Consider the following 16,408-nt stretch of genomic DNA (forward strand, 5'->3'; position numbering starts at 1 on the left):
GAGACAAGGACACACTTGTTCCTCCCTCGGGGTGTCTGTAAGGGTACATGGCACAGTAGTTTTATTTTATCAGGGTTTGATGCTGGAGAAGTTGTGATGATCAGTTTCTAGTAAGCAAAGGAAGCTGCATCTACTTTCTGATGAATTCACGACAATTCTTAATAGGAACTTGTCATCAAAACAGTTCAAGGAGGAAATTCCGAAAGCATTTTGTTTTCTGTAATTTGGCTGGCCTTCATCTGCTAAGGGAAGCCCCAGCAGGCGAATTCCTTGCCAGCAGTGAGACGTTGAACAGCAGTACGCTTTGTCTTTCCTAGTCTGTCACTCAGATCTTTTCTTTTTAAACATCTTTTTTCCATGCTCTTTGGTATTTTGCTAGACTTCTCCAATTAAATATAATGCACATTTTTTTTCTCATGCAATAACAAAAGCTCATGGCTTTTCTACTGATGTATATCTCTATCTTTCAGCTGCTAGACAGGCAACAAATTAAAATTCTCCAATATTTGTGACCACAAATTAAATCTGAATGCTCAACATGTGCTGAAGCTTTATGTTTGTTTGTTTCTAAACTTGACATCCCTGCTGCTGGAGTTTTGAGAAATGCCAGGAAGAGTTAAAAATCTATTGAGATTTTTTTCCATGGTAATTAAACTGACGTAATGTTGTGGCTAATTTGGCCTATTGGGAATGCAGATTTACTGATGGGAGCTACTTCCTTTTCTGAGCCATGGTTCTGATCTTTTGGGCCCAGCTCTGGCAGAGCATAAACCCAGTATAAAGTCACTTGGTTCAGTGCAATTTTACTAGCAGTTTATAATTTTATTGTAAAGACCGGTTTCAGAAATTGTCCACTTGATATGAAAGTGTATTTTGGATGTATGCCCTTTCCTGAACATAAGCAGCCGTCAGCATATCAAATGTTTTTGTTGGATTTTGTTGCAAATGCTAACATCTAAAGTTACTGTGCCGTTGTTGCTTTGGCTATAGTGCTGAATTATTCAATATGATCATCCACTGCCCTTCTTTTTAGAAGATCTCTTTCACTATTAATTATTAAAAGCAGTACCTCCACTTTCTTAATTAATGCTGGTGTTTCTTACTAAAAGACCCAGCTCCTATAGCCTGTTGTGGGGGGGAAGTACCTTTTACATGTTCACTGCTTCATGTTCAGGTAGGCATCTAGCCATGTCTGATGCAACTTGGTTCATACCCAGCCCTGACCATAAACTCTGGGGCAGAGTTCAGCTGATGTAAGCACTCAAAGGCTCCAACTAACTAAATAGATCTATGAGAAATGTAGCAGGGGTCCTTCCCCCATCCCCTTTCCAATTTTGTTCACAAGCTATAGTAGAAACTTGGAATAATATGGTTTGGATTTAAAATGACACTTTTGCTGATACAGCAGTCAGCTGTGCTGACGTCTGTAATTTCTGGTGGTGGTCAAGAGTGTGTCTCCCAGTTCTCATCAGGCTTCAGCACTAAACTGGCTCAATTCTTTTAACTGGTTAATTATAACTTGCTAGTTATGAAAAGACTCTCCTGCAGTTGGAGGGAAATCTGTCCCTCTTTGTAAGGAAAACATAGATAGTGATACTTTAATTTTTTTAAAGATTTCTTAAGTAGCTGGTCCGAGTGAGGATCCTGGGTATTTATCTTCTGAGCCTTTGTCTCTATAGGGGATAAATTCTGCACTTCCATCTGTTACACAGATCCAGAGCTGCCGGACATAACCGAAAGCAGAGTACGCCTTTTGCTTTTCTTTCCTCACTTTTTTGTCTTTCTGGTGCTTATTCTCCGCTTCCTTGCACAGTCTTTGTTCTCCTGCCCTTCTATGGAGTGTTTCAACGGCATTGCTAGCGACAGGAGGAGCTACAGTGTGAATTAGTTTTGCTTTCATGGGGAACTGCCGTGGGGGGAGAGTACACTGGGCACTTGTAATGCTGCTGACGTGCACTTACGAGACAGTACAAAAAAAAGCTTCTGCAAAGGCAGAGGGGAATGGAAGCACAGAGTTACTGGGGCTCAATTCTGGCACACTTCTTACTAGTCTGAAAAGCTTAAAATGAAGCTGTTTGAGTAGTTTACTCTTCATTTCCCAGTAAACTCCATCAGCTGGATTGTTTTCCAGAGGATAACTGCATGAAGCCTTTTAGTGTAACAGACTAAATGAAAACTCAGCTTACAGGCAAATCTCTTCTGTTTCTGTAGGCTGTGACCCCACATGGGTACTGCTGGTTTCTGTTTTCTGTGTCTGAAATCTAAAGGTCTGTGTCACTTCTGAGGCACAAATTTGAAAAGTGAAGGCTCAAGTATGCACAAAGTTCTCCTAATATATATAGTATTGTCTTAAAATTAAGACAGTTGACCTTTTTTGTTATTGTCTACTATTATGGTGTCTGAAATGTTGTGAGTAAAACATTGTTTGCAGAAATTGATTTTTATCACTTTATTTTTCCCAGGTTTACAATACGTTGTTGACAGCACTTAAGGTATTTCATTTCACTCTTTGTCTTGTAAAGTAATTTTTCTTCCCTTCATTTATATAAAGTCTCTCATGCACATCAAAACCAGGGAGGGGGAAAATAGGGTTAAAGATAGCCAGGTGTTTCCAGGAGTAGTATTTATTGTGTACAGTTGACCTATTTAGGTGTTAGTCTTGAGGTGAATAGTGTATACGCACAACAGGACAGGGTTTCAGCTGGCTTTACTTGGAGTAAATAAAGTGCTTATCCTTCCATGGCAGTTGACCATTAAAGCCAAACCGGTACAAGCATGTTCCTGTCCCACTTAAGTATGTCTGAAGTTTGGTGACAACCATAGAATCTGTCAACAAAGTCTGTGAAGTAAAATGCTGTTTATCATCAATCACGTTTCTCCATGGATGTAGAGTTTCCAATGTCCAGTCATTTCTTGTGTCACTGGGTAGGAAAATCTGAGTCATCTCAGTCACCTGAACTGCCTCAGTTATTGAGTCCTGTCAGTTCATCACCTCAGTTGTCAGTAACCTATGCCTGAACACACAGAGTCAATTAAACATACACTTAAAATGTTATCTGCTGTAACAATCGAGATTTTTTTTTCCTCAAATTCAGCACAAATGTCCTGTGGACATACCCCAGTTATTCCCTGACGTGTTAGTAATGAATTGGCTGTGCCGTGATGTTTGCTTACAGTCATGAAATTCTCCCTGCTTCCTGGAACAAAACCAGTTCCCAGCAGTGCTATTGCACTTGTGCCACTCCATCCCCAACCTTAAAGATGCCCTTTCTGGCACCAGGCAGTGAGGAATAGCATGAGTAGGTGTAGCTGTTGCGTGGATCTTTGCTGTCTTACAGGTTGACACACAAGGTGTTGTTGGTGGTGTTTCTTGTCACTGATCATTACGAGCCAGACACGGTGGAGATGCAAGTCTGGCATACAAAATGAACTTGTCTATGGATCGGAGAGTCTTCTCTGCAGAGAAGAAAAAATGTACAAAACTGTTTGGCATTTTTATTTATTTCTTTAGTGAAGTGGAGCATTGTAAATAGAGAAAGGGAAATTAGGACAGGAAAATAGGCCGTTTAAGTACTGTGTCTAGAGCAACCCACAACTAGGTCAGAAATTAGCTCCTGCAAAAGCACAAAGACATAGCTCATGTTCAGTTTAATAAATCTAACAAGTGGTTACAAAGCAAATAACGGTTTGTTCATCTTTGCTTGTGGAGAGACAGATAATGAATGTATTCTTTGACAAACCTTCTGACCAAAAATCCAAATGGCATAAAGCTCTTGGATTGAGCCTGGGAAGTTAAATTTCTATTAGGAAACTACCTAGAAGGGAGACTTACTCAAGCAAAAGCAGCTACCGGCAAGTGCAAAGCTGTTGTCCTGGGTGGAGTGGCTCTATGTCCAGTCTTGCTTTTTGAGACATTCTTTATGATTCCCACCAGATATACCATGCAGTAGTGGAAAATAACATTGGAGTGTTACAATAGCATGTCCCCTTGTTAACTCAGTCGATGTCCATGTCTTTTGAATTGTCTCATGAATAGTGCTTGCCAGAGAAGATAGGCTTGGTGAAGTTTGTCCCTCTAAAGTTTGTAGACAGGTGAGGGGAAAAAACCCAAAACAACAAAACAAAGAACTAAAATAGCCCCAGGACACAAAATTTAAAAGGAAAGTGCATTTCAGAGGACAGCCTGTTAAAAATAGTAAAAGAGGCAAATACTTCTAAGTTCAAAAGCTATGTCTTGGGATTTCTAAAGATCTTAACTGTAAGAATTGCCTTTCGTCACATTTAAAATCCATTCTGAATTAAGCCTGATAGAGGATTAGGATAAGGAGAGTTTGTTACATCTAATGTATTAAAGAAACAACTGGAAGCTGAAAATAGCAGGGTAATGATATTTTGAATAGTAGTACATGAAAGGCTTGATCAAAAGCCTAGTCTTTCTATTCAGGACCAGGATTCAGAAATGGTCTGAAATTGGGCTGCTTTTAGTTAAGCCTGGAAGAGAAAAAGGGAGAATTCTAGATCCTGGAAGTGAAGTGGTCTAAGGCTTCCTTCAGACAAATCCAAGCTTACTTGTCCTGTTATGTATAAGGCACCTGCGTGTCTCTCTGGAGAGGTGGATAACTAGCAGGAAAGCAGCCTCTTGGAGACTGTGTGTATTATACTTTGTTTCCATGGGAAGGGGATCATGGCAATGTGCTGGTACCTGACCCACTGCCACGTCTGTTCTTCAGTCTGAAATAAACCCAGCAAACTTCAACAGCAAATATAAGTTAATAACTCTGTGATTAATGGGACATGTTAATGCTTGTGGACTAACACTGGGGTGTAAGCAGTGGGAGAGTAAATAGCTTTCAGATTAATTGCAGGTTTTATTGGGTTTATGTTATGTCTGCTGTGGATTCTCATTACCATCGCATCCCGAAGAGTTTCTATTTATCACATCCAGGTGGAAACCATCACCTCTTGAGGGGAAAATGGATACCATCTGCTGAATGCCCTCCCAGGTGATTCCCTGGGAGAGTTCCAAGAAATTCTAAGAAGCAGAAATCCTAAGTCTTTATAAACACACAGCAGAACAGTAAAGGATGGTTTGACCAAGACCTTGTATGGTGGAAGTGTAAGGGTGGGGAGAAAAGCTGGGCATCACAAAGGAAATTTGCACACAAAAGTTCTGATGTAAGTCGATTTGCTAAGTGATCATCACCAGGTCTATGTGTTGGCTGTGTCACTGTTCCTCCTGTGCTTGTGAGCTGTGTGACGAGCTGTGTTCTGCCTGTCACAGAAACATGGAGGACACAGGCTGGAGGGGACTCCTGGGGGTCATCTGATCCAACCTTCAGCTCGAAAGCCAAAGCAGTTTTCCCAGATAGACATTCCGTCAAATTTTGAATGTCTCTAAGGATGAAGGGCCACACCAACTTGATTCCAGTGCTTGAGTACTCTCACTGGGAAAACCTTTCCATTACCAGAATTAACCTTGTAGCAACTTGTGGTCATTGTCTTGTTCTTTTGCTGTGTCAAATGAGAAGTTTGGCTCTGTCTTCATTCTAACTTCTTTCTGAGAGTGCAAGACTGCAGTCAGATCCACCCCCAGCCTTTTATGTAGACTAAATAAACACAGTTCCATTGTCATTCCTACATCATTTGTCCAGGAGCCAGAACAGTCATTTTTTTCCTTGAGATATCATGAGCTGGTACTTTCCTTTGATATCCTGCTAAAGAACAGGGGAGAGAGAGAGAGGAAGAGATGGAGACATTTCATCCAAATCAGCAATCTCCTGGTGAAACAAATTCACAGGACAAAGAGAAAGACAGAATGCCAAGTTTTGATGTATCTGTTATTTCTTTCTGTGGTTTCTGTAAAGCACAGTCAGTGTTCTCACCCTGCTCTATTAGCGTGGCTCAGCTGTGGTAAAGTTAGCTGCTGTGGTGAAGTAAGAATCTTTCAGAAATAGATGATTTGATTATGAGCAAAACCTTGAAAGCATGAACAGTAAGTGGCTAAAAATTCAGAAGTTAAATTTAAAGAACCTAACTTCTTTCCTAATATAAAATCTTAAACCAGTGTCATAACTTCTTTAGACACCTGACATACATATTGAAGCAGTTGGTTCGGTGATAATGCTATGCGCCTCTAGCAAGTCATCTTTCTTCAAAATATCTCCTTATTAGAATAGCCTAGCTTCTTTTCTTGCAAAGAGAAGACCTGCAGCCCTGAGTTGCCAGTAATGTGAATTCAGCACTTCTGCAAGTGCATGAGGAGTGCATAGAAAAAGCTATGATTCTTTAGTTGGGAAAACAACCTGCTGCTGCCAGCCAGTTCTGCTGCATCACCAGCATCATCTGTGCACAGGGTGGGGACAAGCTGGGAAGCAATTTCATCGTCTGATCTTCTCCCTTGATGGCACTAAATGCATACCAGGCCCTCGCATAAAAATTTAAAGCAACAAGGGTGCTCAGGAGTATGTTCATCTATAGGAACAGCTCTTTATTTTCCAGTAGTCTTCTTGCAAGCAAATGACACTAACAGCAGAATGGGTGTCTAGTAAACTGGAAATAGAAGAAACAAACCTTGTTTGTTACTTGAAGTGTCAGATGATAACCCAGAGTTTGAGGGTGAAGCCCTGAAGTCTCATGCTTAGTCTGAATTTTCTGCTTTGCTCTTGAGCTATATAAATCCAGCTCCAGTACAGTGGCAGATATATCACTGTGAAAATCAGCCCATTTGTATTGGTATGGAGTGCATTTCTGACTTTATGTAAGCTAAGCAGTATGTAGGCTTACACATTTAAAGTTAGCTTCCTATTTTATCCTACAAAGTAGCTGCTTATGGAGTCTACTGTCAGTGCTTTTTGCTATCAGTGCCCAAACATCTGCATTAGGGACATTGCACAAGCTGACAGTCAGATACTGGTATTTGCAATAAGTAATTAATCCCTTAAGCACACAGGAATTTTCTGTCAGTCGAATTGGCTTGGTACAGTTTCTCTAAAAGAAAGATAAAGCTGATAGATCACAGCTTATCTTTCACCAAAGTTTCTTCTTGGAGTCACAAGATTTGTCTCTTTTTATCATCTGGCTTCCCAGCCTGCAATCTGAATTCAGGGTTTGCCCTTTTGAAATTGTGGGTTTCTGTTGGTGCTGATCAAGACAGCCATCAGTTGAAAATGGTGTTATATTATTGGCCAGGTATTAGCTTTGGTTTGTTCTTTTTTTTTTTATTTGCACCTGTTTATACTATACAGTTTACACAAAGAGAAATGTTCTGCCAGTGTGCTAATAGTTTCCTTTTAACTGTGTACTTCACATAGGTCAAGAACCCTTCTGCAAGAGGGTAAGAGAAGCAAACAGTTAGGAATGAGGATAGAGCGGGTTTTATACTGTTCTGTTTTATTTTTTTCTTTTAAGAAAGAGAGTAAGTGAAGAATCCTAAAATAGACTATTTGCAGTTACTCTGCTTTACAGAATGTACACTGAATTCTAAGCAAACATAAAAGTAAATCTAAACTTAATTCTGCAGAGAATTTTAAATGATGGTAGATTTTCAAGTTTAAAATAATTTGTTTACTTCCTAGTATCAGCTGGAAAGTGTTTTTGGCACCATCTTGTGTTTTATTTCCACCTTCTATGTATGAGTGAGAGATGGCAGCTCGGGAAGCTGCCAGCCTGTTGCCACAGGAGTGGCTTTTCTCCTAGAGGTGTATCGAAACTTGATGGCACAGTTTCTCTAGAGCAGCCCAAGTCACAGCAGCTGGCAGTGTGCTTGGTGCTGCTTCCTTGTTGATGCCACAGCGAGAGACACAGCAGCTGACAGAGCAATAACTGCAGTGCTGATGGAGAACAAGGCTGCTTCAGCAGTAGGAAACCATTTTAAATATGAACCAATCTTTTAGAGGATCCAGTCTTAAATATGCATGCTGAATAAAGTGTTCTTGAAGGCTGCTTTTCCCCAGGAAATATTTCTTCACATGATTTAGAGAGAGCAGGCTGTAAGTCATGTTAGGAGTGGACAGATCTGGAGCATTGGCAACTGTGGGTGCACTGTGATGCTGCCTTGCACTGTTCAGTGGGATTGCTGGCATGAGGGATAAAAGATTGCTATCAACTATTACAAGTGATGATAGAAGCAGGCTGACAAAGTCAGACAGACTCTCCTGTCCTCTTCTTATCAGCAGCAGGCCAGGGTTTGTTTCTAGTCTCAATTCTGGCTATTGGTGCAAAGAAGTTTTTTGTTAAGAAAGAAAGGAATGGACCTCAGATCTCTTTTACCTGCTTCTCATTGCTATACCTATGTCGGGGCTGAGACAGCACCACTTCACCCTACTAAGTCCCTGCTGTCAGAACTCATCCAGCATATTCAGGCATCTTAATGTCTTCCTTAAGTGTCATCTCTGTTTCTGAGTCAAAGGACAGTAAGGTCATAGGTCTGACAGAACAAAGAAGAAGATCCCTCAAAGGGTTTACTCCAAATGTTGGGTAAATCCTTAAGTACTAAGACAGTTCTTCATTTCATTGTTTTATTTGACACTCTCGTGTCAAAGGCATGTGCCCTTCACTAAGCAAATGCTGCACTAACGAAGCCACCTCTGCATTTGGGGAGTAGAGCACACTTGATATTTTTATTCAGCAGTCAGGTGTTTTTCACAGTGCTGTATCACTTTATCTGTTTAATATTATTTTCCTGAGCTGGGTGATTTCTCGTTTTTGTTTGCCTCTGAAGAAGAATGTATTTCTGTCCATTACAGACTAGCGCAGCAGCAAAAAGTGGTTGGTGAGAGGTGGTTCAGTAACATAATGATACTGTCTCCAAACACCTTCTCCAAACAGGAAGGTGTCTCCAGCTGTGATGAGAGAATCTTGTTCATCTTGGGGGTTTATCTGGATTCTTCCATTTTATGGGATGGACTAAAACCCTTTGGGAATTCAAAATATCTCTGGGTTCCTGATATTTTAAGTGAGTTCTGGTGAGAAAAGTTAACATGAATTGCAGTATGGAAACAAAATTCCAGCTTAAATGTCATCTACAGCATGGTTCAGACCTCCCACTGATGCAGGACTGGCAGGTTGTTGCTTTGTTGTCTGTAGAAGGCCATGCTTTTGTGCTTTTCATCTAGCTTACATTTAGGTTCCCATCTATACTATTAAAATTGTCCCTAGTGGATTCTTCCTTTGATATGGGAAGAAGCTGTCCTTTTGCTTCCTGAGGATTAATATGCCCCAGAAAACCACACTTTTCCTCTGTGCTTTTTTCATGTTAAAACTCCAGGGCTGCTTTGCAGCATCAGCACCACCATGTGTTTCTCTTCAGTCAGTTGCCCATGCAGCTCTCAGACCTCTCCCACACCCTGTTGAAGCCATTTGGAGTTTAGGGTCATGAGAACCAGCTGCTTTAGGACTTCTTCAGCAAATATATCCATGTCTTTGATTTATCCATGCTGATTCTTCTTACCTACATCTGATTCTTGCATTTCATCCATCCTACTCAAGTTTAGTAATGCATAAAGGTGAAGTTGCACACAAACAGAGCATAAACATGTGTCTGTTTGCTTTTTTGGTGCTTGAAGGGAGGACAATTTTATTCAGTTTAAATAAATCATCCAGATGTGTGCCTGTATCATCTGAGCTGCATTTTGCCTCAAGAATCCTTCAGTTTAGAAGATCACCATGAGCTGCTGTTTCCAGAAGGTTTCTTTAAAAGAAAAAAAATAGTTGCTGTAACAACCACTAAATTATAACATAAATATGACACAGATGCTACAAAAATCATTAAATTATAGCCAGTTATTATAAAAATACTAAAACTCACCCCCACAAAACTGAAAAACATGTAGAGAACTGTGGATGTGATTATGCACAAAATGCACTTAAAAGCTGAAATAGAAGAAAAAAAATTGAATTAAAGCAGTCTCTGCTCATCAGTAACAGGGATCTGGTGAGACTGTAAGAGGGGCAACACATGAGAGTTACGTAAGTGCAGTTTGGTGCAAGAAGGGACAACACATGACCTTGAATGATCGGGTATTCTGAATTATCTTTCTGTCCTCTTTTTCATGTCCTATATTTCTCTTGGGGTTGCTACTTCTCTCTCTCTCCCTCTGTCTTTGGAGTGTTTGCTGGCATTCCCCTGACAAGCTACTGGCCTATTTGGGATCTCTAGGGACTGCATCCCTACAAATCTGGCTGCTGTGGTTATTTTAGTACTCATCGCACATTTCTCTGAGGAGCAGCGGAATTGTGCCAGATGTGGTTCACGAGCTTTGCTCCCCCGGGCCTGGCAGGGAGGCTGTGTGCCAGCTGGAGGGACACCAAGAGGGGGCTGAAGCAATGGCATTGGTGCCTGCCCCAGCCCTTGGGAAAGCAGGATCCCCTTTCCTTCCTCCAAGCGAGGGGCTGCGGGACATGTGTCTGCACAGGCCCTTCAGCAGTGTGGGAGAGCAGATGGCTCTGATTGCAGGTCCAGAAGTTTAGCCGAGTGTGACAAAATGTTTTCCCAGTCTTTCTGGAAATCTGGGCCAACCTGTGAGGTTGAGGAAGGTGAGAAACCACAGTAAGAGGTGGTCTGTCTGGGAACAGAAGACATTTCCATGTTGGATTTATTGAATTATGTGTGGTTTGTGATGGGAGAGAGAATTCAGGACTTTCTCAGCCGGGTACAGGACAAGATACCCTTTGATTAGAAATCAGCATTAATGAGTTCTTCTGGAACAGCTTTACAGGTTCAGTTTTCTGGATTCACTGATGCCTTAAAGCAAAATGCAGAAGATCTTGACACCAGAAAAATTTCTGGTTGTGGAAGTAAGAGTGTCATCTCCAGGCTCTTTCAGAAGATGTCTTTGCATTGCTGTCATCCCAAGGGCCTGGATCGTACGGACTGAAAGGAATAGAGTTGATGTAGGGATGGGCAGCAAGCCTCGTGATAAATTCACCTTCTCTAGGTCATCAATAAAAGAGAGAGATTCTGTGACAATTTTTAACCTTTTCTTTCACTGACTGTCCTACTTACTCCACAAACTATAAATTATCTGCCTTCTCATTTCCCTTTAGCATCTCCTTCAGTATCACAGATACCATCTGTTTTCTCTTGGGTGGTCTTACTGATACAAATCTAACAAAATTTTAGATCAGTTGTTCTCAGTAGCTTTTTATTTTTTCAAGGCTGCTGCTTCTATTTTGGACCTGGGGAAGGACTGATGTAGTTGAAAGCTTATTGATTTTTTCCAGCTAGACCTAGTGGGTTTAATAATGTAGGTCTGGCTAAAATCCTTATTTTGTTCATATCCTGGGATACATCAACAATACTGTTTTCTTATTTCTTCTGGCATAATTTATGGCTGTCAGTGCTATGCAAATATCCCAGCAATAAGTAGTAATGATATGGAGAGTGTTATGTTAGCCCATTTCATCAGGGAAAAATAAACAGAAAAACCTCAGGCAACTGATGCAACTTTGAGAGACTGCAACACAAATGTATCTTCTTGTTATGAAGTTGTCATGATACAGTATTTTTTTCACTGTGGATTGAATAATTTTTTTTTTATTGTTTGTTCCTAAATCAAAGAAATTCAGTGTTCAGGGTGTGTTTCTCCCTGCTGGTGACATTCCAGAGTGGTTTGCAGTTTCCCTGCAGTCCTGTGGGGTGAAGGGTGCTGAATACCATGGAAGCCAACACTGGAATCTTGTAACACCATCAGTAGAAGAGCTGTGGTGAGTGTAGGATGCAGTGAGCAGTTGTTAACATTGAACTCTTAAATGAGACACTTGGACTGAGGCAATTGAGTTTCTGGCAGCCATGGGAGCAAGAGATCCAAGTACCAAAATGTCACCTGTCAGTCTGCAGCCGTGTCATGTTAGCAGCTCCAGCACTGGCCTCTTCCCTCATGCTGACTGGGAGAAGATGATGGATCTCGGCACATACAGTCCAGCAATGCCTCTCCCATGGGTGGGGGACATGTCCTGTATGTCTGCAAAACAGAGGTATCCATGGGGTGCTGCTTGCTGACAACTGAGACCAACATCCTGCATCCGTGTGGGAGAGGCAGCAGGAAAACAAGCACGTACCCTTCACTCCCCTAATCCGGATCTCCTCCGATGAGTACTAAGGACACTGCTCTCCCAGCATGGCCTCTGGGGCCCCAGGGCAGCAGGGAGCAGTGGTGAGGTGAGACTCTGACCTGCACAGCTCCTACTGAAGTTCCTGAGGTCTTGTAAGCTCAGGACTTCTTTCTCATCAGGGAATAACATTGGTAAACTGGAGAGACCCTGATGGGGTCAAGCACCTGAACCCCTTGCTAGTGTGTGGGGTGATGTGAGCTCCCAGGCCTCCATGGGAGGAAACTGAGGCTGTCACCATGGTGTTAATCAGATTCCTGCCCAGAAAAAACAGCAAGTGAGCTATTTTGGTCAACCAGGACACCAGTGCAGTGGCCCTGTGACATGGACCAAATAAAGGTTACATGGACAGCCCAGGAGTGCTCGCCTGCCTGAATCGTGTCTTCTGCAGGTGTTGGCATAACTTCCCCTCCTGGAATATGTTTTCGTTTACATGAAGCTATAAAGGCCCATGTGGCTGGTAAGGAGCAAGAATTAACTTTTGCTTAAAATATCATAGCAAAAACAAACCAAAAGCCTGGTGGAAAAGAGGAAGAAGTCAACCCTTGCTTTTTTCCCCCTTCAAAATCAAAAGATGTGGCTTTTTTTGGAAAATACATACTTATGTAATTTGTCCTAATTTTGGTTCTTAATAACCAGCACAGCTCAGTGAGAGCTGAATGGTTGCTGCAATTAACCCATGTAATGTTATTTGTGGCTCTTTTTGAGAAAGGACTGGTTTGTCTCAGCCCACAAGACTTATTTTAGATAATCACCGTTTTTAAGTGCAAATGTGATTTTAAAGGTAGTTATTCTTGTCCATGAACATGACAGGAGCTTAAAGCAAAGCCTTTGAGATGCCAGAAGGGACCTGTTAGAACTACCAGGCAGTTTACCAGTGCCTCAGTAAGGGCATGCTTGGGAGCAACGGGATTTATACTCCAAATGCTGTTTAGACAGACTTGGCAAGACTGATTCACCGTGTGCCCTCCACCTGCAACTAGGCTGAACCCACTGGTTCTGGTGGGCCACCTTCTGAGGAAGAGGTTCAAAGTAGAAACCAGAGTTCAGCAACCCTACACCCTTACATTAGTGACCATAAGGGATCAGGCCCCCTTTGCTTGCCCTTTACTTCCCTTGAAGTGCTGGCCTGGCATTGCTGAAATGCACAAGCTGCCCTGAAACAAAGCTGTGCTGCTCAAATACAGACACAAAGAAGCTTGTTCCTTTTGCTAATGCAATACCAAAGCTGCTTGTCAGTGCCCTGACCCAGGCACCACCCCTGGAGAGCTGTGCTGGGAGCGGGAGCCCCACGAAGAGCTGCACCAGACACCCTCAGCCCAAGTGTTACCTGGACTGGGGAGGAAGGGCCTGCAACACTCCCCCGTCCATCAGTCCCTCAGTGCTGCTCGCTCAGTTCATGGGTGTTTGTTCTATCAGAGCTCTGCCTCTTAAACTGTGGATTATGGCAGCACCGAAGGAAAACACGACTCCCACACCCACCCATTTATGAGGCATTGTTTAACACTACCTCGTCACTAAATAGACTGGGGAGGGGGAGGGCTTTTAAAGACTTGAGAAAATGGCTCTACATTGCTTCAACAGCCATTTTTGTGGAAAAATCCTAATTGTGCACACACACAAAACCACCTACATATCCCTCCCTCTCCCAGGTGTGGTCATGGAGTGGACCCTGGGATCTCGCAGCAGTCTCACCTGGCAGATGCTGGTTTCTCTGGGTGTTAAATGCCTTCCTTGCTCAGCCAGCCTGCAGCTGCCCTAGGGATGAGGTCCGGGAGTTTTCCATCACTCGTTTTGGCACGGGTCTGGCTGCTGGGTTTGGGATGTGCTGGCCAGGCAGAAAAGGGCGATGCTGGCACAGCAGGTCATCACCTTCTTGGAGATAAATCTCTATCGGCCAAAGCATAGTAAGGGTGAAGCAGGATTGCTGCTGAAAACAGTGCAGGGAGTGTCAGCTCAATGGTGGTTTGTGATCTGTGGGATTACTGACTGCAAAGGGGTGGAAGCCCCCTTTGCATAGGGCTTGACATAGTTAGACAAGCCTCCAATGCAATTAAGTAGTTGGAGCCGGAAGAAATAAGAACTGTGTCAGCCCCTTTCAGATTCACAACCAGCGCTTTAACCAACCTCACTGCAAAACCCCACTGTTGCATCCCAAGGATGATGCAGTCTCTCTCCTGGAGAGCACTTGCACACCAGAGGACTGTTTTAAAGCAACATAATTGGCTTTCTTAGTTAAAACCTCAGCATGATTTCAGAAGGGAGAGGCCAGAATCGAAGAATCACCTTCAAATTTAGGAATCCCCATTTTAAGGTGCACCCTATTTCAATTTATTGTCAAGTAAAAGATGTACAGTTCTGACATTAAGATTGCAGTTTCAAAATTGAATGCAATATATTATGTGAAGCACATTTTCTATGAAGTATACTTTTATTTCTATTTTTACAAGACAACTGATTCCGTATTTAAAAATATATATTTGGTGCTGACTGTAGCTTTGATTCTCTAGCAGAGAAACACTAATGCAAGAGTTGTGTTGAAGAAATGCCTTGGGTTAGGAACATTTTTGACTGAAAAGCAGACTCTGTGAAGGCTTCCAGGGAAGGGCACTTTGCCTGAAGGGAGTCACATCAAAAGCTCTGCCCAGCTTCTCATCTACAAGTTTCTTGAAAAACCTTATCATTACATGCTTTTGTACTGATGTTCAGTCTGATGCAAACCAGATCTATCTGTATTTGTGCCCCTATCTAGTTCAGTTACCAGCACATATGTGAAATGCTGGATGAAAAAACACATGTACATTCCCATCTGAACTGGTATCAGAGATTAAGTGGGAAAAATTCCTGAAAACTAGATTCAGAAACTGTTAGTACCTAATAATTTTGCTGGGGAAGGGCAAGCTGAGAGGGGCTCCCAGGAGCTACACATTAGGCATGATATGAACACAAAAGATGTAGGGCTTTGGGCATTGTGTGACTGAAAAGTGAACAATTCCTGTCAGCCTGCGTGCAACTCCTCACCCTGCTCCAAATCACAAGTCTCAACTTGGCCAGCAGCCCTGTGCTAAAAACACCCATTTCTCTCCAACACCATGTCTATAAATGGAGCTGGGACAACTATGTCAGCAGTCACAGAACATCTCAACTTGGCAGGGACCTGAAACAATTATCAGGTGCAACTGGGGTGCCTGTATTGGAGGCACCTGAACTTCAGTGCAGTGGTTCCACTCAGCTGTGCTTGTACCTGCAGTATGCTGGGGGCACAGTTGCAGCAGGCACCCCAGATTTGCCACCTGTGGCCTCACAGTGCCTCTTACAGCCGATGATTTCTGTCTCCAGCAGATGGCCCAGCCAGCTCGCAGCCAGCCGTGCCTGGCTCTCTCTCCCTGGCAGTCTCACTGCAGGGAAGTGGTATTGTGATCTCTGCAAATTACTCGAGATTAGCACCTTTGAAATCAGACTAAGTTTAAGATTATACAGAAAAGTGGGTTTATGTACACCAAACCAAATATTCATTAGTACCTCAGAAAATGGCAATTTTGAATGTAAGATGTTTTTAGCAATAGTGGCTGCATATCAATGACTCAATACTACCACGTCACAGCTGCAGTTTTGTGCATGTGTTCTCATGCCCAGCAAATTTATTTTCTGTAGTAACAAGGACCAAAAAGGAAAGTAGGCAGCTAACGCATCAGTTCCGCTTTTTAATATTACTATCTCTGGTCTTCTCAAAGTTACTGGAAACATCACCATGACGTATTTCCCCTTCTAAAGATCGATACCTGTTAGAAAAATAAATGCTGTACTAGATGGAAAGCTGGCATTCAACAGCACTTGATCTCCACTTGCTAACTGCTGTTTACAGTAAAGCTAGATACATATTGAGACACGACACTTACACTCACATGATCAATGCTTTGTATGAAGTGTTGACTTTCCCTCAGAAAAATCGGTACTATCTGTTAGCTTATTGGTTTCTAATGGCAAAATATACCACTTCATTAGTTGACTATGCCCTGTCATGCTTTTCCCTGCAAGAATACAAGTCTGTCTTTTCTAAACCTGATGTAAATAAATTTCAGATTTCACATGTAATGACTTCTAGTCATGCATGTTTCGAAGCTAATACTTCTAAAATGAGATGGTTTCTCTTTCAAAATCCAGCAATCACTAATAACTGAGTGTAGTTTGAACTGAGCAGAGCACATTAATTTATATATAATTTGCATAAATTGTACCTGAACAATTGGGACTCCACAGATTTGTTCCTGTACATTTTCTTTAAATTAAGCAACAGAAT

This window comes from Corvus kubaryi, unplaced genomic scaffold, assembly GCF_017639235.1.
Source record: "Corvus kubaryi isolate FWS band 111438036 unplaced genomic scaffold, C.kubaryi_AGA036_p1.0 37398, whole genome shotgun sequence".
In the NCBI taxonomy this organism is placed as follows: Eukaryota; Metazoa; Chordata; class Aves; order Passeriformes; family Corvidae; genus Corvus; species Corvus kubaryi.